A 22579-nucleotide genomic window follows, 5' to 3' on the forward strand; every position below is an offset into this window, starting at 1 on the left:
CAGGATCCATCTCAGGTGTCAGGTGTTGGAACTAAGATGGGGCAGGGAAGGGTCCAAGCTTACGAAGCACAAATCTGAGGCATGGAGGTTCACTCCCAAGTCTCCAACACACCCTAACGCTGTTTTGTGGGTTAGTAGATTAGAGATTTGCATGAGATGGGCTGACTTATCTAACTGGAATGAGACAGACAATAATTAAAACAATGACAGTCTTCTGAGACCTTATACGTAGATGCTTACAAAGCCAATACAAGCAAAGTCACCATTTAAAAGAAATCACTATAAAATAAACCTGGTGAACTCCTAATACATGCTGGGCTGTGTTACAAAAACATTCTACAAATTGCCTCATTTAGTGGTCCCAAAAACTTTATGAGGATAGTATTTTTCCTATCCTCAATATATATTTAAATTAAAAACCAACCAAACAAGCAGACAGACAAAGAAACAACAACAACAAACTATCACAGAGAAAATAAAAAATGGAAGGTCATAATAGCCAAACTAGATTCTAAGGACAAGATTATCTGTCTTTGGTCCTCTTGTGAGCGCTCAATTTCACTATGCAACATGAACATGTGCCTTTTGCTCTTAATAGATATGAGAATCCCGAAGTCATAATGAGCTAATGCATACAATGTAATCTAACCCCCAAAAGCTACCCTAAGAAGAAATCGGGATTGGGGGAGGGGCTGGAGAGATGACTCAGTGGTTAAGAGCACTGGCTGCTCTTCTAGAGGACTAAAGAATAATTCTCAGCACCCACTCGGCAGCTTACAACTGTCTGTAACCCAGTTACCCAGGGGGTCCGACGCCCTCCTACAGACATACCTGCAGGGAAAACACCAATGTCCTCAAGACATAAAAATAAATAAAATTTAAAACGTAAAAGAAGAAATGAAACATTTAGACTCTGTGACTCTAAAAAGGGAATCTAAGGACTTGTCACTCAGCCAAGAGGCAAACAGAAGTTATGTGGCTGCTTGCCTGTGGTCACTGTGAAAACTTGCTGAACTTGTTTGTAGCTGGTTCTCTACTTCTTCATGAGCAGATAACAAAGTTATGCTTTCCCCTCTGGTAGTTGCAAGCCAATGGGCTGTGGGTATCAGGTGCATGCGTCACTTCTAGAGTCAATGACACGGAGGCAGTTGAGGGGATGTGTAAGCGCCACCTGCTCGCTCTTTCTACGCTGTAAACTTAACTGCCATGCATACTAGATGCAGATGGAAGAAACAAGCCTCAGAGACTCACCAGACTAGGTATACACTTTCCATGGGAAGAAATAAACATTTATATGTTAAGCACTAAGGTCATGCATTTGCGAAGTAAACCCTCTTGCCTATCCAAATGCAAAGACAAGCCAGTCGAGGACAACAGTTCCTCGGCTTAGCTCAATTACACGATTGCAAACACCATCCCATTCACCAATCACCTCTAATCCAATAGTTATTCCTTCATTTCAAAGGCTATCAAAATCTCTCTAATGGAATGTCGAATTTTATGAAACTTCAACTTCAAGACATAGTTAAAAGCAGGAAGATAAAAGACCTATAGCTCACAGAAATCCATTAGGAAAAGAAAAGTCATGATTTTATTGCCTAAGAAAGGCTCTGGGACTTATTCAGACCATGTGACTTCTGATTCACTATGTCTAGCCAAGTATTTTTATAATCATAGACAATTATATAATTTTATAATCATAAAATAAAAAATATAATTTTATAATTATAGACAATTAGTTCAATCAGTACTTAGGGAAGTAGGTCTCAATGGCCAAAGAGACAGCTGAAATAGACTCAGAATGACTCAGTCTGGAACTATAAGCAGTGGTTGGAGTGACAAATCATGGTTTGCCTTGGTTTGTTTCTGTTTTTCAGGACAGGGTTTCTCTGTGCACCAGGCTGACCTCAAACTTTTTGCCTGCCTCTATCTCCTGAGTGCTGGGATTAAAAGTGTGTGCTAATTCAGGTCATTTTTAACAACCTCTAAAATACCCACATTGTATCCATACATTCCTCCAAGATATATGCCCCCACCCTGACCTCCATCCCATCTTTTGGCTTCAAAACAAATAAGTAGGCATTTTAAAACTAATTAAAATATAAAGAGGAAGACGAGGCAGAGATAGCTTACAACAATACATTTCAAAATGCTCAAAATGCTTGTTAGGGAGATATTTGAAGAGCGGTTTTTCCTTCCTTCCTTCCTTCCTTCCTTCCTTCCTTTTCTTTCTTTCATTCATTCATTTCATCATATTACATTTTTTCTTGTAATCAACACGTTCTACTTTTGTGATACAAAAGTAAACTTTTCAGGGATGAATTCAGGCATTTCTCAAGGAGGCTGATGAAATGTACTCTACTTATGCATAAGGCCACCATCTAATGCAACACAGGGCAGACTCAACCAACCAAGCGCTGATAAGATCGGTTCCTGTTTCCCCCCTCAGAATCCTGAAGAGTGGACTCATCTCCGATTACATCATGGTTGAGCTTCTTATTCAGGGGTTAAGTGTGTGGGGCTTTGGGACGTAAAGTGAGTCAGAGCTAATGGATCAAAGTTCTACATGCAATAACTCACTTCGATAATCAAAGAACAGGTTTAGCTATCTGTTACGCCAGGGTGAGCTAAACCTTAGATGCACCCCAGTGATAAAAATTCTTTAGAATTGGATAATTATGCTGACATTTACATATGGGGTTTGATAAGTCTAATTTGCCAGTAACTGTTACCGAGTTGCCAAGCCTGTTGATTTTGCAAATAGGTACAAGGAACTGGAGATGTGATCTGAGACCAGAATATTTTCCATTCCTCTGTATCAGTTGAGAGGTTGATCAATTCAAATTTCTAACTACGGCTTCACATCAGCTCTACTGGGTCAGAGCGCAGGTAAACAATGGACAGGTTGTCATTCCTGCTAAGTGCCAACCAGCCAGGCTGTAGAGACTCAGGATTTGCAGTGGCAGAGGTAGGCTTCGTGAAAGACTCAACCACTGAAATATAAGCATTATAAATAGAGGGGATAGGGAAACTCCCACAATTTCAAACCATACAATCTCACCTCATGATGCTAAAAAAAATTATTTCAATTCTTCATAAGGGAGACAGCAGCAGCTTTATAAAGAGTGTCGAGAACATCATTAAAGGAGAACGTATCAGAAAACCGTCATAATGTCCCTGACTAGCCAGGACTCGTGGGTTCCACAAGAGAATGCCTTCCACCAGGTACAGTTTCTGCCATCACAAAACTAACTTAGCTTTAAGAATCTTGCTTCATGAAAACTATACTCAACAATAAAAGAACTTCTGGGGAACCTCAAGCAGTATTATAGAGCAATAGTGATAAAAAAAATGTATAATATTGGCACAGAGACAGGCAGGTAAATCAGTGAAGTAGAATTGAAGACCCAGAAATGAACCCACATACCTATGGTCACTTGATCTTTGACAAAGGAGCTAAAATCATCCAATGGAAAAAAGATAGCATTTTCAACAAATGGTGCTGGTTCAACTGGAGGTCAGCAGGTAGAAGAATGCAAATCAATCCATTCCTATTGCACTTTACAAAGCTTAAGTCCAAGTGGATCGAGGACCCCCACATCAAACCAGATATACTCAAACTAATAGAAAAAAAGGTGGGGAAGAGTCTCAAACACATGGGCACTGGGGAAAATTTCCTGAAAAAAAAAAAACCACCAATTGCTTATGCTCTAATATCAAGAATTGACAAATGGGATCTCATAAAATTGCAAAGCTTCTGTAAGGCAAAGGACACTGTTATTAGGACAAAACGGCAACTAAGAGATTGGGAAAAGATCTTTACCAATCCTACAACTGATAGAGGGCTCATATCCAAAATATACAAAGAACTCAAGAAGTTAGACCGCAGGGAGACAAATAATCCTATTAAAAAATGAGGTACAGAGCTAAACAAAGAATTCTTAGCTGAGGAATATCGAATGGCTGAGAAACACCTAAAGAAGTGCTCAACATCCTTAGTCATCAGGGAAATGCAAATCAAAACAACCCTGAGATTCCACCTCACACTAGTCAAAATGGCTAAGATCAAAAACTCAGATGACAACAGACGCTAGCAAGAATGTGGGAAAAGAGGAACACTCCTCCATTGTTGATGAGATTGCAAACTGGTACAACCACTCTGGAAATCAGTCTGGAGGTTCCTCAGAAAATCAGACATGGCACTACCTGAGGACCCAGCTATACCTCTCCTGGGCATATACCCAAAAGATGCTCCAACATACAACAAAGACACATGCTCCACTATGTTCATAGCAGCCTTATTTATAATAGCCAGAAGCTGGAAAGAACCCAGATGCCCTTCAACAGCGGAATGGATACAGAAAATGTGGTACATCTACACAATGGAATACTATTCAGCTATCAAAAACAATGACTTCATGAAATTCATAGGCAAATGGATGGAACTAGAAAATATCATCCTGAGTCAGATAAGCCAATCCCAAAAAAATCACACATGGTATTCACTCACTGATAAGTGGATATTAGCCCAAAAGCTTGAATTACTCAAGCTACAATACACAGACCACATGAAGCTCAAGAAGAAGGATGACCAAAGTACAGATGTTTCACTTTTTCTTAAAAGGAGGAACAAAAATATTCAAAGGTGTAGATATGAAGGCAGAGTTTGGAGCAGAGATTAAAGGAACAGCCATTCGGAGCCTGCCCCACATGTGCCCCATATATATTTAGTCACCAAGACTAGATAAGATTGATGAAGCTAAGAAGGGCATGGTGACAGGAACCGGATATAGATGTCTCCTGAGAGACACAGCCAGAGCATGTCAAATACATGGTTGAATGTTAGCAGCAAACCACTGAACTGAGAATGGGATCCCCATTGGAGGAATTAAAGAAAGGATTGAAGGAGCTGAAGGGGCTTGCAACCCCATCAGAACAACAATGCCAACCAACCAGAGCTCCCAGGCACTAAACCACTACCCAAAGACTATACATGGGCTGACCCAGGGCTCCAACTGCATATGTAGCAGAAGAAGGCCTTGTTGGGGCACCAGGGGAAGGAGAAGTCCTTGGTCCTGCCAAGGTTGGACCCCCAATGTAGGGAATGTGGGGGGGGTGGATGGGGAGGGGAACACCCTTATAGAAGAAGGGGAGAGGGATGGGATAGGGGGCTTATGTCCAGGAAACTGGGAAAGGGAATAACATTTGAAATGTAAATTTAAAAAAATCCAATAAATAAATAAATAAATAAATAAAAGACTCTTGCTTTAGTTTAATCAGATGAAGAGCTAAATTACCCTAGAAAATCCTTAGAATGAAAAAGTAAAACATGTTTGTAGGGGATGGGATGGGGAAGCATTAGTGATTCTTTGGGGAGGCCAGAGCTGCCTACATAAACTCGCTTACTGAAGGCAGAAGTAGATAGGTAGGCATGTTTGTCAGCTGCTCTTCTGAGTTATAGTCTTTGAAGCTGGTAAATGGGTGAGGGAGACTGTAGATTCAGTCTGCAAGTGAACAATACTAAATGACAAGGGGCAAGGAGTGTTGCCCTGTGCAAAGGGCGCAGTCAGCACTCATCGGCGCATGAGGAAGCTCAGACTCGGTATTGTTGAGGAAATATAAGTAATAGTGCAGTCAACGTCCAATTTTTTGACGTTTAAGTGTAGCAAAGAGTTGAGAGAGAAAAATAAACAAAGGAAGTGCATCACTCCTCAAACAGATACAAAGTGAGCACACAGTCTACAAGAGGCAATTTCTGCATTCCTCCCATCCTTCAACATTTTCTGAGAATCTATGGGATATGTAATTAAATAGGGTCCTGATAGCTGGAAGGTGATGGCACACTTCTTTAAGGCAAAGGCAGGCAGATCTCCGAGTTTGAGTCCTGCCTGTTCTATAGAGTGAGGTCCAGGACAGCCAGGGCTCCACAGAGAAATCCTGTCTTCAGAAACAAACAAAGAAAGCAAAGGTCCTGCCTTCACATCTTGCACAGGCTCGGCTGGGATATGAGTTAGTGGCAATGTCTATGTCTAGCGTGTGCTAGGCGAGGTTTCATCCTCAACACTGTTTAAATTAAACATTGGGTTCTCTCTCTTTTTTTTTCTTTTTTTTTTTTTTCTTTTTTTTTCTTTTTTTCGGAGCTGGGGACCGAACCCAGGGCCTTGCGCTTGCTAGGCAAGCGCTCTACCACTGAGCTAAATCCCCAACCCCGTGGGTTCTCTTTTTAAAATAACAATAATAAATGAAAAGAATTAACTCTAGTGTGAAACAGAGACGATATGCAGGTAACTCAAATCCTGAACTATCAGTTCCTCTGGGATCTCTGATGTAAGCCTAGAAAAAGAGTGCCAGAAAGGGCTCTGCCAAAGAGATGATATACGAGGTGAAACCCAGTCTATCAATATTTGTGGCTGCTTAACAAACCGCCCCATCATTTACTAGCTGAAAGTAATAATTTTCTGAGCTCACAATTCTGGGCCAGCTGAGCAGCTGTCATCTGGGACTTAGCTAACACATCCACAGAGATGCTAGCACATCCACAGAGATGCTAGCACATCCACAGAGATGCTAGGTTGGATGGGGATTGGATGGGAATCACTCATCTTAGGAAGGGCTCCATCAGATAGATCTGAGTTTTGTTGGTGGTGGTGGTGGTGGTGGTTAGTTGGTTTTTTTTGTTTTTTTGTTTTTTTTTTTTTATGCAGCCTGGCAGATGTTTGCACTCATGGCATCTGGGCAGGCTCAAAGAATGGGTGGAAAGGGGTTAGAATTGGCCCAGCATAACTTCCCCTGAAGCCTGTTGGCCAAAGCCAGTTTTAGGGTCAGCTCAGACTCAAGGGGAAGAACAATTCACTCCACCTCCAGACGGGAGTAACAGTGCAGAAGGTGTAGTTTCTGGGTGAGGCCAAAAACTGTAGCCATTTTGGTAACGCTCTTTAACCAATAGAGGATGTGGTGTGTGGGAAGCCCTGAAGGTAATCAAGAGAGAGAAAATGGAGTTCCAGGTAATATAAATTGTGTGCTGTGACAGCAACAAAGAAGTCAAAAGGGTTTCAAGGGAGGACAAGAAACTGAGACCAGAGAACATATATAACCCCGGTGTGTATGCAGCCCAGGGAGACTTAAAGAGCTTTCTCCTTGCAGAAAAACAGTCACACAATAGATATCATGCTTGGTTAAACATAGGCTAGAGAGATAGCCAGCCCATACAAGGCTAAGCTTACAACCAAAACATATTACCTAGGCTCATATCTAGTGTGAAAACTCTCAGGGAAAGCATCATGAAAAAAGTAAAATTCAACCTGGACTTTGAAGGACAAAAATGATTTTGCCAGAAAGAATTATAAGGGTGAGCATCCGGTAGTGTGTGGGAATGAAAACCAAACAAAACCCTGTAAAACACAACACAATCTGTATTGATGTGATTTGTCTAAGCAGAGAACTACAGCTCTCAATCTCTTTCAATGTCTAAAAGACTATGTTCATATCTAATACTGTCATACTCACACCCTGGGTGACCGCCAGAGTTAAGACAGGATGCAGAATTAGATGTGGGTGCCAGCTTTGTGACTATACTCCCACCCTCTCTTCCCCCACTGACTCTTTGTGATACTGCATCTAAGACGTGATAATGCCACTCCCACTAGGGAGACAGGTAGGTTAACTATAAATCATCTCCTCCTTCTCCTCCTCCTTTTCTCCAAATCCACCCCCCCACACTCTCATCCCCAGCTCTGTAACAGACTGTCACCTGATGTGGCCTCCTCTCTACCCTGCCCCCAGCTCCCTAGGAAACCAGAGGCCACACTGGCCAGGGAACCTAACTTTGGATCTTCACCACATCTTTGTCTTTGCTAAATCCAACTCTCCAGTCTCTCCCCTATTTCTGGAGCAGACGCATTGCTGTCTGCTGTGGCCTCCTCTCTGTCCCCCACCTCCAAGGGATCATGCAGATTTGCTTTGCCAACTTTCCGCCCTACTCATCCTGTTATCCCAGCCCCCAATCCTGCAAGCATTCCCTGGGAACCCACCAGGGAACTTCACCTACCAGAGAAGCTAGTATGCTATCCCAGTGGAGCTGAAAATGAAGCTTCAGGTCTTCCTCCTCGCCTCCATATCCGATCCGCCAATCTCATCCCCAGCTCTCTAGCAGACTACCTGTTGGGAATTCTTCTTACTCTCTGACCCCATTTACAGAGAACTAAGCAGGGAAGAGCACCCTGCTTTCCTCCCATCTATGGATGTTCTCATCCCCAGCCCAGACTATCCCCATTCCTAAGTACAGCTCCCAACAACCTAGAAAAACATTTTACCCAGAACTCCTAGTGGCCACACCTGAGAGGGTTCCAGAAGAATTTCGTACTAAGAAACACACAGCCATTGCTACAGCTTTCTAGGAACCAGAGAGGGCAACAGAAACTGGGAGCAAAACACCTACCCAACAAAGACAAGACCGGATATTGCATTTAGAACTGCAATCATCCCCAATACAGATACCTAGAAAGTATAATAAAACACAATCAATAATAGCCAGGATGATATGTTTCTTCTTGGCCCCAGTAACTCTACCACAGTAAGCCCTGAGTATTGCAGCATAGCTGAGGCACAAGACAAAGGCTGTAAAATAACCTTTATGAATATAATAGAGATCCTTAAAGAGGAAATGAATAAAGTCTTTAAAGAAATCCATGAATACACAAACCGACAATGGAAGGAAATGAGTAAAACACTTCAAGACCTGAAAGTGGAAACAGATTCAACAAGGAAAACACAAAGTGAGGTAAAAGTGGAAAAATTTAGGAACCCCAACAGGAAACTCAGCAGCAAGCTTCATCAACATCCTTATCTTGTAGTCACAAGAGATGGAAGACATCACAAGAAGCCAAGGCATTGAAGTCACTGTGGAAGAAATGGATACCTTAGTCAAAGAAAATGTTAGCTCTAAAAAGTCCTGGCACAAAACATCCAAGAAATCTGGGACACTATGAAAAGACCAAACCATGCCAGGAAGTTTGGTATGGTAGAGCAGGTGGAGACCCGGAGACTTGGTGGGCACATACCTGAGACGTAGGCGACTCCCAGCTCCCTGCCAGACTCCTGACTTGGACAGGGGCCCTGCTTCTCACATAAAACAAATGTGTCCCATGACCACATAGGTTCAAGAAAGAGTTCTCCATGCTAATGAGGTACCTCGAGGCCCAGACTCAAAGAAACCATAGATGCCAGCATACTACTTTTCTCAGCAAACTTTTCAATCGCAATAGTTGGAGAAAATGAGACATTCCATAATTAAACCAAATTTAAGCAATATCTATCTACAAATCCATTCCTACTGAAGGTGGAAAATTCCAACCTAAAGGGGCTGACCACATCCAAGAAAACACAAGGAATAACTAACCCCAGACCAGCAAATCAAAAGAGGGAAAACACACACACACACACACACACACACACATACACTTCTCACCACCACCACCAACAACAACGACGACAACAACAAGAAAAACAACAACATAACAGAAATAAACAAACATTGGGTGGTGAAGCATACCTTTAATCCCTTTTAATCCCAGCTCTTAAGAGGCAGGTGGAACTCTCAATTTGAGGCCAGCCTGATCTACAGCGTTCCAGGGCAACCAAGCCTATACAGAGAACTCCTGTCTCAAAAACCAAAACTAAAATAAAATGAAACGAACACTTCTAATGGATATCTTTCAACACCTATCACCTCAGCTCCCCAATCGAAGATGCAGACTAACAGAATGGATGCTAAAATCATCCTTCTGCACCCAAAAAACACAACTTAACATCAGATAGATATTACCTCAGAGTAAAAGGATGGAAAAAGATATCCCAAGCAAATAGACCTAAGAAGCAAGCTGGTCAAGCCGTTTTAGTATCTGACAAATAGAATTCAAACCAAAATTAATCGGAAGAGATAGGGAAAGACACTACATTCTCACCAAAGGGAAAGAATCGATCAAGAAGACATTGCAATTCTTAAGATCTATACACCAAACAAAAGGAAGCCTGAGTTCATAAAAGAAACACTACCACAGATTAAATCACATATTGACCTCCGTACACTGATAGTGTGAGACTTCAGTATCCCACTGTTGCCAATAGATGAGTCATCCAGACAAAAGCCAGAGAAATGCTGGAGTTAACTAACATTATAAACCAAATAGACCTAACAGATACTTATGAACACTTCACCTAAACACAAAAGAATATACCTTCTTTTCAACAGCTCAAGGAACTTTAGGTAAAAATGATCATATATTCAGACACAAAGCAAGTCTAAACAGATACCAAAAAATTGAAATAATACTATGCATTCTATCTGACCGGATAGCAACAACAACAGAAACAGCAGAAAGTGTACAAACTTATTAAAATTGAACAACTTACTATTCAACAAAAATGGGTCTGTTGGGGTCCAGGAACTGCCTCACAAATCACACAAACACTGATCTCAGTCAGACCGGGTCAGATAAGCAATTTAAATAGATCTATAATCCCTAAGGAAATAGAAGAAAGCATTAGAAGTTTCACAACTAAAAAAAAGCCCAGGGTCAGATAATTTTAGCACAGAATTCTACCAGACTTTTAAAGAAGTTAATGCCAATACTCTTCAAATTATTCAAAAAATAAAATAGAAACATAAGGAACATTGTCCAATTCTTTTATGAGGCCTAATACTCAAACCACATAAAGATTCAACAAAAAAAAGAGAATTACAAACCTATTTCTCTTATAAACATGAATTAAAATAATCTTGATTAAAATACTTAGAAACTAAAGCCAAGACACATCTGAAGGATCATGCATGAAATCAAGTAAGCTTCATTCCAGGGATGTAGGTATGGTCCAACACTCTTAAATACAAAAATGTAATCCACCATATAAACAAATGGAAAAACAGAAACCATACAATCACCTAATAGCTGCAGAAAAGGCCGTTGACAAAATCTAAAACCCCTTCATGGTAAAAGTCATGGAGAGATTAGGAAGTATTTCGCTGAAACAAAACAAACTCAACAGTATTTTTTCTATTTTTCTCATTTTGGTTTTGGCATTTTGTTGTTGCTGCTGTTGCTTTATTGGTCTTTTGCTTACATATGACAAGGCAAGGGAGGGAATATGGGGAGGAACAACTAACATAAATGAAAAGCCATAAAGAAGCCTAATGTGATAAATACACATAAATGCATCCTAAATATACACATGTATAAAAAGGAAATTAAATGGGATTACCATATAAAGGTGGAGACAAAACCCAGCTAGTCATTTTATGCCAACAACTAAAACCTCTATGGCCAGGAATGGGTTGTATTGTGGTGAGTCCTTGGCCAAAGAAATCTCATAGACAACCCCCAAATACCACACACCACTGTCAAGGCTATTGATTAGTCTCCATAACGTGATGGGAAGACTCTGTTGCTAAAGGCACAGCTTACTCATGTCACCAAACATGGAGTATTGAGCTGGTGCCCAACTAGAAGCTTCACCTCTACTGAGTAGCGTTCATGGTACTTTGCATGCTACTGGAGGGAAACGTTAATAGTTACAAAGCCTGTGATCTGCAACAGAGATCTGCTTGCAGGATATACTGGCAAAACAGTGGTACAAATGTTATGGGATTAACCAGTCATGTTTTTATTGAATTTAAAGCCCACGCCAGGAGATGCAACCTATTCCCAACACTGCCAAAGTCACCAAAACCTGAGAATAGATAGGTCATGGGCCTCTGGGGGAAAACTAATACTAATTCTGCTAAAGGAACATAGCAATAAAATTACTCTACTGACATACTGCTATACCTGTAGATTAGAGCAATCATTTACCCTCACCAAAGGGTTTTCTTGCTATGGAGGGGAGTTAACATGGACAATGGGCCTCAGTTTGGAGCACTCAGCCCTAAATGGGGTGTCTTTATTAAACCCCTCTCTTCAAAGCTCAGGGGTCTCTGCGGAAGAGGAGGTAGAAGGGTTGTAAGAGGAGGGATTGTGGTGGTGACTCTAAGAAAACGGTGTCTTCCAAATACAACGACATGGATACACATATGAACTTACAGAGACTACGACAGAGACAGCACACACAAGACCTGCATAGTTTCAAACCAGACCAAAATCCCAGCACTGAAATCATGGCGTTCCCACCTCTAACTAAGAAGCTATTTACAGTTGATACCTGCTCAAAAACGGAAAATCTATTTTCTCCGATGGAGCATCTTGGGTGAATTGACCACATTCTAGGCCATGCTTCATGTCCAGGAGTAGTGGGCCAATAAAAAAACAGATTCCATGTTTTTTTAGTTTTTGTTCTATTTTGAAACTGTTCTTGAGAGAAAGTTTCTGGGTGACTAGTTCATTTTTGTTTTGTTTTGTCTTATTGGGATTCTTGACTTTAGAGCCTTTTAATTTCATTTTTTTTGTTGTTGTTGTTGTATTGGGGGGTCTTTTTGAGAAAAAAGTGAACATAAAGTTGTGTGGGCAGGAAGGTAGGGAGGCTATGGGAGAAGGTGGGGGAGGGGAGAGGATGTGATCAAAATATATTTTATGAAAAAAAAATAAAATATTCATTAGTTAAAACGATTGCTGCAAGGATAAATGAGAACTGCATGTCACATGGACTCAATCAATAAATACAACTGTTTCAGTCACGTTGAGTGCTAACCATTCTTTCTGGACTTTAGCACTGTCAGTAGCTACTGGTTCTTAGACTTTCTGAGAGTAAATGTCCCTTTGGTCTAGTACATCTGGACTGGATAAGAAACATTAAAAGCCTACACAAGAAAAACACATGACGTAAGGGAAATTCCTTGTCTCATCCTAGCCACAAAGCCCATGTGCTGTAATTACCATTCACATCACACCCAGTCCTCATGTGCATGACGTTGGGAAGATGGACTTTGACAACTGACCTACCACAACAGAGCTTAACAGGCATCCAAAGTAATGTGTGTATAATGGAGGTGAGATCCAGGCCGGATTGTGTGTGCACAACCCTCTCTCTGCTTTGCACCTACACTTCAATCTCAGCCTGACAGACTCCCTGTACCTCTTCTATTTTCACAGAAGGCCACAGGGGCTAGGAAAGGACTAGGGTCCTATCTATGAAGGCCAGCCATCTTCTAAGCATAAACGAAGTGCTTCTGCAGCACAACTCAGATGACAGTGCTGCCCCTGGGAGTTGGGGGGGATACAAGATTTCTTCATAAGTTTCTTTTTCTTTGCAATGTAGCATCATAGAGATGGGATCCGTACGATTCAATTAATAATTTGACAAGTGTGAACCTCAACAAAGTAGCAGCCTGCTCTGAAAAGGGTGACCTGATCATAATTTTCCTGACTTCAAAACCCTTTGAGTCATCTTAGAAATAAGTAGGCCTTTGGCTTACCATAACGTTCCATTAAGAGTTTAAAGTAATTCCGAGTTCAGAGCTATCTTTTCTCCCAGGGTCTTAAAACAACACGTCATTTCTCCATGCAAAATTTTTTGCAACAAGCATTGTTAGACGATACCAGTTGTTAAGGGGTTAAAAAGCTTCGATGTCTTAGCATTTGTCCATTTCTGTGCAGACTTCAAGTATCTCTGATTTCCAGTCACCAAAAGATAATTCTCGAAAGTCAGTCGAGCAGGTCAGTCCAGTAACTTGTTCTAACGAGCCAATACAAGCTGTCCCCAGCATGTCCTCCTAGGTCATTGTACCAAGTCACCTAGGAGCAATCTAGCAAGTGTAGTCTCAGAACAATTCCCTTGAGCCTTTTCTTTATAGCTTCTATTCTTCCTAAACCAGTCCCACCTGGTGAGTCAATTAAGCAATGTTGGTAACAGAAGCTTTGCCAAGGCCCTCAGTAATGTCAAGCCTTCACAGAGTTCCAAGAGCACCTATGTGATTCTCAGTCCCCAGTACATTACTGATGCCGCCTCTCTGTGGATGTTATCGGTGCAGAAGCTATTCATAGCTACGAGGAGCTCTGTCCTGGAAAATCAGGTACAGCTGCTATTGGAGCCAACTTCTGAGGGAAATTTGATACAAAGTCCCTCATGTGGAATAGCAGAATATCAGAGTAGTATCATTAAGTGTCATGGACAGAAATGGCCTTCGGTGTAAGACCTAGAGGGCCAGAGTTCCTGCCTCTCCAGAAAATTTCCCCGAGAGTCAAATCTGAGGTGTGAGGAGATGCTGGTGGGAACATTGAAAGTGGAGATGAATAGTTGGCTTATCCATTTCCCCCTGATTTTATGAAACTCCTAAAGCCCTGGGCTGGTCCAGACCAGTGTACTTCACTTCCTCTCTTCGCATACTGAACTAGCTCTGGAAACCAATATCTCCCCATCTCTCATACTACTTGTGAATGAATGGGTGCTTCTTTCTCTGGCTGGGAATAAAGGGACTGGGAAAATCTCGCTACAGAAAGATGTTGGAAGACCTTCCGGAGCCAGCTCCTGGAATCTGTTTAACCAGAGGCAATATTTCCAGGCAGCTCCTTACAGGACACTGTGTTTCCCATGGCAGTAGTGACGAGGAAGGGCTTTTCTAGATCCTGCTACAAAAAATACCACTTCACAGACAGTGAATCGCATAGAAGATGCCCTCAGCCTGTATGTCTGGGAGCAGACCTAGACGCCTGGATGGATCAAGCCCTGGATCCTATCTGTCAGCGCTGCCAGAGAGCATGAACGCACACACCCAGAGCTGCATCTCTCCAGCACTCAGACCAGCACTTACGGGTTTAGAGAGGGTAGAAGGCAGGGATGCTGCTTGTCCTGACCTCAGTGCCGTGGTGACTCCCTCCAGACCCAAGCACCTGACAGACACCCACAGCTAGAACACTAGTCACACCAGGGATGCAAGGCAGAGGGGCTCTGGTGTACCCACCAGATAAACTGTTCAGCCCACATATTTGCAAGGATTTAAATTTTTTTGTTTCTTGTTTTCTTTTAAAAGAAAATTAATTCTTTCCCATTTCCCTACTTCCCCACCCTCTTTGACCTCGATCATTTACTGTTTCACACTTAAAGTAATTTGTGATTTTATAATACACTCTGCACCACTTTTTTCATTTTCCATCTTTTGATCATCGGTGACACATTTGTACGTTGATTGATTTTCAGTGAATTTCTAGCTCTTGTACTCCTTCCTTCCTTCCTTCCTTCCTTTCTTTCTTTCTTTTTTTTTTTCTTTCTGAGCAGAATTAGAGATTGAACACTCACCACTCAAAGGCAGGCTGCTCTAAAAGGAGCCACCCATAGGGGCTGGAGACATAGCCAGGGCTCACTGGTTTAGAGCACTTGTTGGTTTTCCAGAGATTTTGTGTTTGGTTCCCAGTACTCATGTGGTGGTTCACAACCACCCTCAAGAGCACTCCAGTTCCAGAGAACTGGTGCTTGTTTGGTTTCAGACCCTGCAGCCAAGGGACTGAGGAGCATATCTTACATACCAAAGCAGACCTGACCTCCAGGGTTCTCCCAGGATCCCTCAGTCCCTACCTGGCATACCCTGTCCCCAACCCTGAAATTTCCAGCTCAAAGGCTGGGCTACCTACCCTTCCCCCAGAGGCTCTGCCCTATATAATCCAGACATTTTGACCTCCTCTGACCCCCAGCCTCCTCTTCTCCTTCTCTTCTCTCTCTGAACACAAGTCCTCTCTTTCTACCCCACCCCACTCCCACCCCCATGATGGGCCCTGGCCTCAGACCCTGGGGACAGTGAACTTGCTGAAGAGCAGCTTCCCAATAAACCTGCATTTAACAGAATGTAGTCTGGCTTGAATTGGCTCATTTCGCCAGCGGAGGAATAATGAATCAGTGCTCTCTCCTGACTCCCCGGGCACCAGGCAAGTGCATTGTTCACTTACATACACACAGGCAAAACACTCGTGGGCACAAAATAAAAACAAATAAACCTGAAAAAGAATTCTTTTTGATCCACAAATAAAGCCCGAAGTGAGTACTAAGCAAGACATGACTTGTCCAGAAGATGACACTGCCTCACCTTCTGAGTTCACAGACTCTGAAGCGGGCAGGGGACCCGTCAGAGAGCACACAGCTCAGCAGTAGAACTGATCATTGATCTCGGAGACTCGAACAATCAGATGAAATGAATACTAGACCCAGAGAGTAAGTTTGACAACAACAGAGGAATAAAAGATGATAAAATGGACTGGGAGAAATGGGGGACTTAGGGTGGGGGGGTCTAACAGTACAGATGAAAATTAGCAGGACGAGGTAACACACTTTTTTTTTTCCTGAAAATATCTCTAATGTCCAAAAAGGCTGAGCTTTTGGTGGACCCTGCAGCCAAGTTAATAAGATGCCAAAAGAGATCAATAGGTTAAAAGCAATCACAAATGAGACAAATACCCCCTAAATGTTGGAGGCAGCATGTGGTATATAGGTTAATAATATGTGTTTTCAGTCTCGAGTACTATTCTGGGGGAGTTGTGTTAGTACACAGTTTCTCCCCTGGTAAAACTTCGTAAGAATCTTTCATCCCATGCTGTGTTTTCTGTGCTAGTCAATAAACCCAGAGCTGGGCCTTTTGTAAGTATGAGGGAGAAGACACAAGGGCTTTAAGTAGAGAATCCAAACTTGTGCTTCCTCTTGGTCCAACTACTCCAAGAGAAAGTTGCTGTATTTTTTACTCCTTAATACATTATCAGTGCACAAGGAGATTTTTCAAAAAGATAGAAATGTTAGAAAAGAAAGATTCAACGAACCGATTTGCAAACGCAGACTCAACCGAGAAGAGAGAATATTAAAGATAGAAGAAAAAGGCAACACCAGCAAACAACCCTGAGCATGACCACAAAGTCCAAGACTGTGGCATGGGATCTGAAACCTCTGAAACCTCAGGCTGGAGAGATGGCTCAGAGGTTAAGAGCACTGACTGCCCTTCAAGAGGTTCAGTTCCCAGCCACCACATGGGATCCGATGCCCTCTTCTGGCATGCAGATGTACATGCATGATACAAGATAGAAGTCATAGACATAAAGTAAGTTTAAAACCAACAAAAACCAAAAGGACAAATCTTAGTATCCAGTGGGTAGAAGGAGCTAAGATTAAAAGCTAAAGACAGATAATTTGTTCAACAAACTTACAGCAAAATTTTCTCAGAACCAGATAAAGAAAAGGATATTTTAAAGGTAAGAGGCATTTATAACCCCAAGCAGACATGACCAGAGAAAAATTTCCTCACAATGCACTGTAATCAATACATCAAAAACACAAAGGAAAAGCACTAGGTTGCCTATGAAGGCAAACAGAATAACACCAGCTCTCATACTAGCAACCCTAAAAGACGGGTATCCATGTAATGACAGAACCCCAAAAGAATATAACTGCCAACCAAAATTTTATACCCAGCAAAGCTATCTCTTGAAGTTAGTGGAGACAAGCGCACTCTAAAGTAGTTCATGACCCCCAATCCATAGTTGCTGAAGACAATATTATACAGGAGTCTGAATCAAGGCAGCGCAGGGAGGAGTGAACTTAATGAGGGAATAAATAACAAAGGAAGGCTAGAAGTGAACTAATCATGTATAGCATAGTAAACAGAGGAAAAGAACTGGGCTGGAAAGTGGGCTGAGCATTTAGGTACACATTGCTGCTCTTCAAAACCAGAGGGCCCTGGTTTGATCCCCAGAACCCACATCTCTAACCCCAGTTTTAGTAGAACCAATGCCATCTTCTGACCTTTGAGGGCTCCAGGCATGCAGGTGGTACACATACATGCACACAAACAAGCAAAACGCTCATATACATAAAATAAATAAACCTTCTAAAAATGAAAACAACGTAATCATCCAGCAAACAGAAAAATAAAACTACCGGAATTAGTAGACATTGCCTTTCATATAATTGCCTCCTATCACCAGTAAAGAAATGCAAACTGGCCAGCCAGATTAAAAATCAAGACAGCTATCTATTCCCTACAAACAAACAAACAAGAAAAAGCAAAAAAACAAAAAACCCAAGATCCCCCCCCCAAAAAAACCAAAAAACAAAAACACAAAACAAAAACCCACACACCTCATCAGGAAAGACACCTACATATTGGCAGTCAACATTTGAAAGCCAGTCTTTCAAGCCTAGTGGAAGCTGAAAACAAGCTGGTGTAGTAATCCTGAGATTTGATAGAGAAGATTTCAGATTGGAATGAGCCAGGAGAGATGATGAAAGCTACTACCTGCTAACAAAGACAAGAAAAGTAATGGGGAAGGAATAACAACTGTAACTATATATGCACTGACCGAGTGGTGGGGCCACCAATGTCATAAAGAGATCCTAATGAGCATTAAATGTTGGATTGATACAGTAACTGCAGGGAACACCAACGCCCTATTCTCATGTTTAAATAGGTCACCCAAACTAAGTGGGGGGAAAAACTGACAAATTAAACAACAACAAAGGAAGCCTCCGGGTTAAATCATACCATAGATCAAATTGACTTAATAGATACAGAGTGGTCCGTCCAACAGATGTGGAAAATACGTTTCTTTTTCAACAGCCTGTAGATAATCAGAATAAACAGAACGCATGTTAGACAGTCAAGTCTTAACAAGTACAGCATAATCACAGTAATTTCTAGTAACTTAGCCATGGCATAGAGTGAGAGATAGAGAGCCAGGGAAAGCACAGAAAGCACATGACTACCAGGAAAATAAAAAGTAAACTATCCAATGACCAGCAGAGCATCGGCAAACCCAGGAAGGGGTTTTTAAACGCTTCTATAATCAAATAAAGTACAATTTATCAGCACTTTTGAGATAGAAATAAGACAGTTTTAAGAGGCAAATGTTATAGCTTTAAACGCTTACATTTAAAAAAATAAGAGATGTTTCCAGTAAATAACCAATGATTAAACATCAAGGTTTTAGAAGAACAAGAACAATTCAAGGCCCAAAAAAGCAATAGGAGGCTAAAAATAATTGGATGTTTATTTCTTCAAACATCCAATTTATATATATATATAGATAGATAGATAGATAGATAGATAGATAGATAGATAGATAGAGAGAGAGAGATAGAGAGATAGAGAGAGAGGGAAGAAGGGAGAGAGAGAGAGAGATTCCTAGAGAAACTAACCAGAAGAGAAAAGTTCCAGGAAAACAGAATTCTAGATGAAAGAGGATGATGTTATAACAAAGTCCAAAGAAATCCAGTGTCTCATCACAGGGCTTTTTGAAAATGCAATCCTAAAAACTGAACAGCCTAGGAGAAATTAATAAATCCCTGTACACAACTAATCTGCCTACATGAAATCAAGAGGACATCAACACCTTGAACAGTTGCATAGGCAACAAGAGTCAGAGAGTGATGAAAATGTGTGCCCACAGAGAAAAGCTCCGTACAGGGACTGGTTGCTGGATTCCACCAAGTCTTCGAGTCAGCGCCACCACTCCTCAAGCTGCTCCCAAGACAGACCAGGCAGAGCATAAGCAGCAGACTCATTCCACGAAGCCAATACTGCCCTGACTCCCAGACAAGGACACAGACGCACACAAAAGACTGCAGACCACGTCTCCTCCTGAGCACAGGTGAATAAAATGTTTGCAGGCCTTGGAGAGATGGCTCAGTGATTAAGAGCATCTACCGCTCTTCCAGAGGTCCTCAGTTTTCAGCATCCACGCCACGGTGCTTACATGGTACTCACAACTACTGGAACTCCAACTCCAAAGGATTCAAAGCCTCTGGGCACACCAGCACTCCTGGGCACAGACCTGCACAAGGAGACATACACATAATAAAAAAATAAAATAAATATGGTTAAAAACTAACATATTTGCCCAAACTCTTCAGGAAAACATTAAGACCATATATATCCCATGGTTAAGATGGTTCCATCCCAGGAGTTCCAGGTTGGTTCAACATATACAAACCAATCAAGGCGATCCAAAACATGTAGAGGCTTAAGGCTAGAAAATACACAATTAATAGATGCAGAAACGGCTTTTGGCAAACTCCAGCACCTCTTCATGAAAAAAAAAAAATCCCAGACTACGTAGGGATATAAGGAACATATCTCTCCATGAAGATGATACAGGACAAGTCTGTTAACTGACATTGTGCACTAAATAGAGAAAAACTGTTTCCTAAAGACACAAACAAGTCTCTCTCTCTCTCTCTCTCTCTCTCTCTCTCTCTCTCTCTCTCTGTGTGTGTGTGTGTGTGTGTGTGTGTGTGTGTGTGTGTGTGTGTGTCTGTGTCTGTGTGTGTCTGTGTGTGTGTGTGTCTGTGTGAGATGGTGTCCAAGTTGAGGGAAACTTTTAGAAAGATATTGAACGGAAGTTGGGGACCTGAACAACGATTCCCTGTGTTTCAACTGCACCACGCACTCCTGGAAGTTTGCAAATATCTTCACCGTCACCCCTGTGTCCAGTACTCCTAGGATGTACCTTCCCACCACAGTGGTCCTCTTTCCCCAAACTGCCATAGAGACCGGATCCGAGCCTCTCACCTAGAGCTCAGGCTCCTTATCCCTTGTCAGCAGCTGTCCTTCCCTTCAGCAAATACCCGTGGCTTCAAGCAAAATGATCTGATAAAGGCATTAAGTTGATTTACCTGGTAATCCTTTAAGAATGACAGCTTTGCCCGAGTTTTTCAACAGTGGGCAAATGTTTCAAAGAGAAACTTAGCTATCAAAGGAATTTGAGGGATGCATTACAGATGAATAGAAACTATGAACACTTAGAAGAAAATATTCTAGATGATTCAATATTGATTTTTTTCCATATGGACTTCTAGGTGGTTGAATATTAATTTTTGATCACCACGTTGGGGAAAGGGTACCTCATTTTTTTTTTTGTTCTTTTTTTGGAGCTGGGGGACCGAACCCAGGGCCTTGCGCTTCCTAGGCAAGCGCTCTACCACTGAGCTAAATCCCCAACCCCTAGGGTACCTCATTTTAATCTGCCAACTGGGACGGAGTCAGTGATCCTAGCTTGGGGCTCATGCTGCAGTGTTGAAATGTAGGGAGAGCAGGACCTGATAAACTTTAAGCTAAAACCTTGTATTCCTTGAAATTCCATTCAAGTCTTTAAAGATATTTCTAGTCTGTTTTGCATTTCAGATATGTTCCTGAGGTCATCCCAATCCCCAGCTGAGCACTGTAGAGACGGATCAGAAGCCAAGACATGCTGAAGGTTGTTTCAGATCATGCTGCATAAGCCGGGACTAAAGTAGTCAGATTGTAGGGGAGGGGAAAACATTTTAGATGATGCCTCCCTCACTCGGGCTTATGATGAATTATAGAAGTTTGCTCTCCGAGTCTTGGGTTTTAAATTGTGTCTTCCAAAATGGGCAGGAAAATGTATTTTCTGCCGCCTGCGTCCACCAATTCAACAAAGAACTTCACATGTTTACCTCTGGTTTACAGGAGAGATAGCGGGAAAAAAAAAAAAAGAAACCTTTTGAATCCCACTGCAATCATGACATTCAAATGACCTGGCCACGCCGCACTAGAATTCAGATCAGTTTAAAGACAATCTACCGCATCCCAGGAGCATCTTAAATGAGGATGGAGACTCTGCAAACGCTCACCCCTGCACCCTGGGCTCCTATTTTCGCGATCGAATGCAGGCTAACAGAAAACTGCTCTTTCTCAAAGGGACCCTGTTTACAAACATGGACAAGCATTGCTTTGTTCTCCGGAGAGAAAACAATACAGCGTCAATCGAAGCAAAGCCACATACCCAAACCCGCTGCTGCAGCTGCTCATTCAAAACCGCATATCGTTCGCTGCAAACCAGAGTGCCTGCTGGGACGCTGGTGTATGTCTGCCTGGCTCCTCAGAACATCGCTGCTGCAGGTTAACTCTTGGAAGGTTGGAAGCTCTAACCAGAAAGCCAAGGCTCGGTAACTTAACCACTAGCATGCTGACTCACTCAGCAGGCACGGTGCATCCTGCCGAGCGAGCCTGCTGATGGGCGAACCCTTGCACCACACTCGGAAGGTAACACCCAGAACAGTGTTTCTCAACCTGCACTTCGCCACCCTTTCGGAGGTAAGACCCTTTCACGAGGGTCACATATCAGATGTCCTGCCTGTTGGACATGTATGACGCATAATATTAGCAAAATTACAGCTTTGAAGTAGCAGCAAAGACAACTTTATGGTTGGGAGGTCACCACGACATGAGATACTGCAATAGAGGGTTGAGGTGTTAGGAAGGGTGAGAACCATTGCCCTAGAGGCTGTCTTTTTGCGCTCTGAACAAACTTTGTTTGCTCAGCCCGACCGCCTTGCCCTCCTTGACTTGGAAGGCCAGCAGTCCATTCCCAAGGATATCAAATGCACACAGCAGAGACAAAATTAGACAAAATTAGACTGCAGAGACTGGGATAACGAACATTTTGGACGAAGGACATCAATTCTAGAAAAGAAGAGGCCTCCAGTTTTCCAGACAGATTGCAACTTGATGGAGAAAGTTACTCGCATGCAATAAACGTACCAAATTACCTTAGTAATTTGGAGAAACAAATACAGACATATTTATACTCCCATGGTGTCCCTCCAGGCACTCCCCCAAAAAAAAAAAAAAAAACCCAGCTTCTTGCAATATTGCCTTTAT

The 22579-nt window shown here is 42.1% G+C and overlaps 1 protein-coding gene across 1 annotated transcript in view; it reads right to left on the minus strand.

The window, feature by feature from the left end:
• Window positions 1-19721, minus strand: part of Asah2 (N-acylsphingosine amidohydrolase 2) — a 93346-nt gene extending 73625 nt beyond the window's left edge. Inside the window, exons 1-2 of the mRNA XM_032891802.1 lie at window positions 19653-19721; window positions 18443-18518 (exon numbers count right to left, since the gene is read on the minus strand). The gene's annotated coding sequence lies outside the window, so the exon portion shown is untranslated. The remainder of the gene's footprint in view (window positions 1-18442; window positions 18519-19652) is intronic.
• Between the last annotated feature and the right edge of the window lie 2858 nt (window positions 19722-22579).

The sequence above is a fragment of the Rattus rattus genome, chromosome 2 (genome assembly GCF_011064425.1).
Source record: "Rattus rattus isolate New Zealand chromosome 2, Rrattus_CSIRO_v1, whole genome shotgun sequence".
Classification (NCBI taxonomy): Eukaryota; Metazoa; Chordata; class Mammalia; order Rodentia; family Muridae; genus Rattus; species Rattus rattus.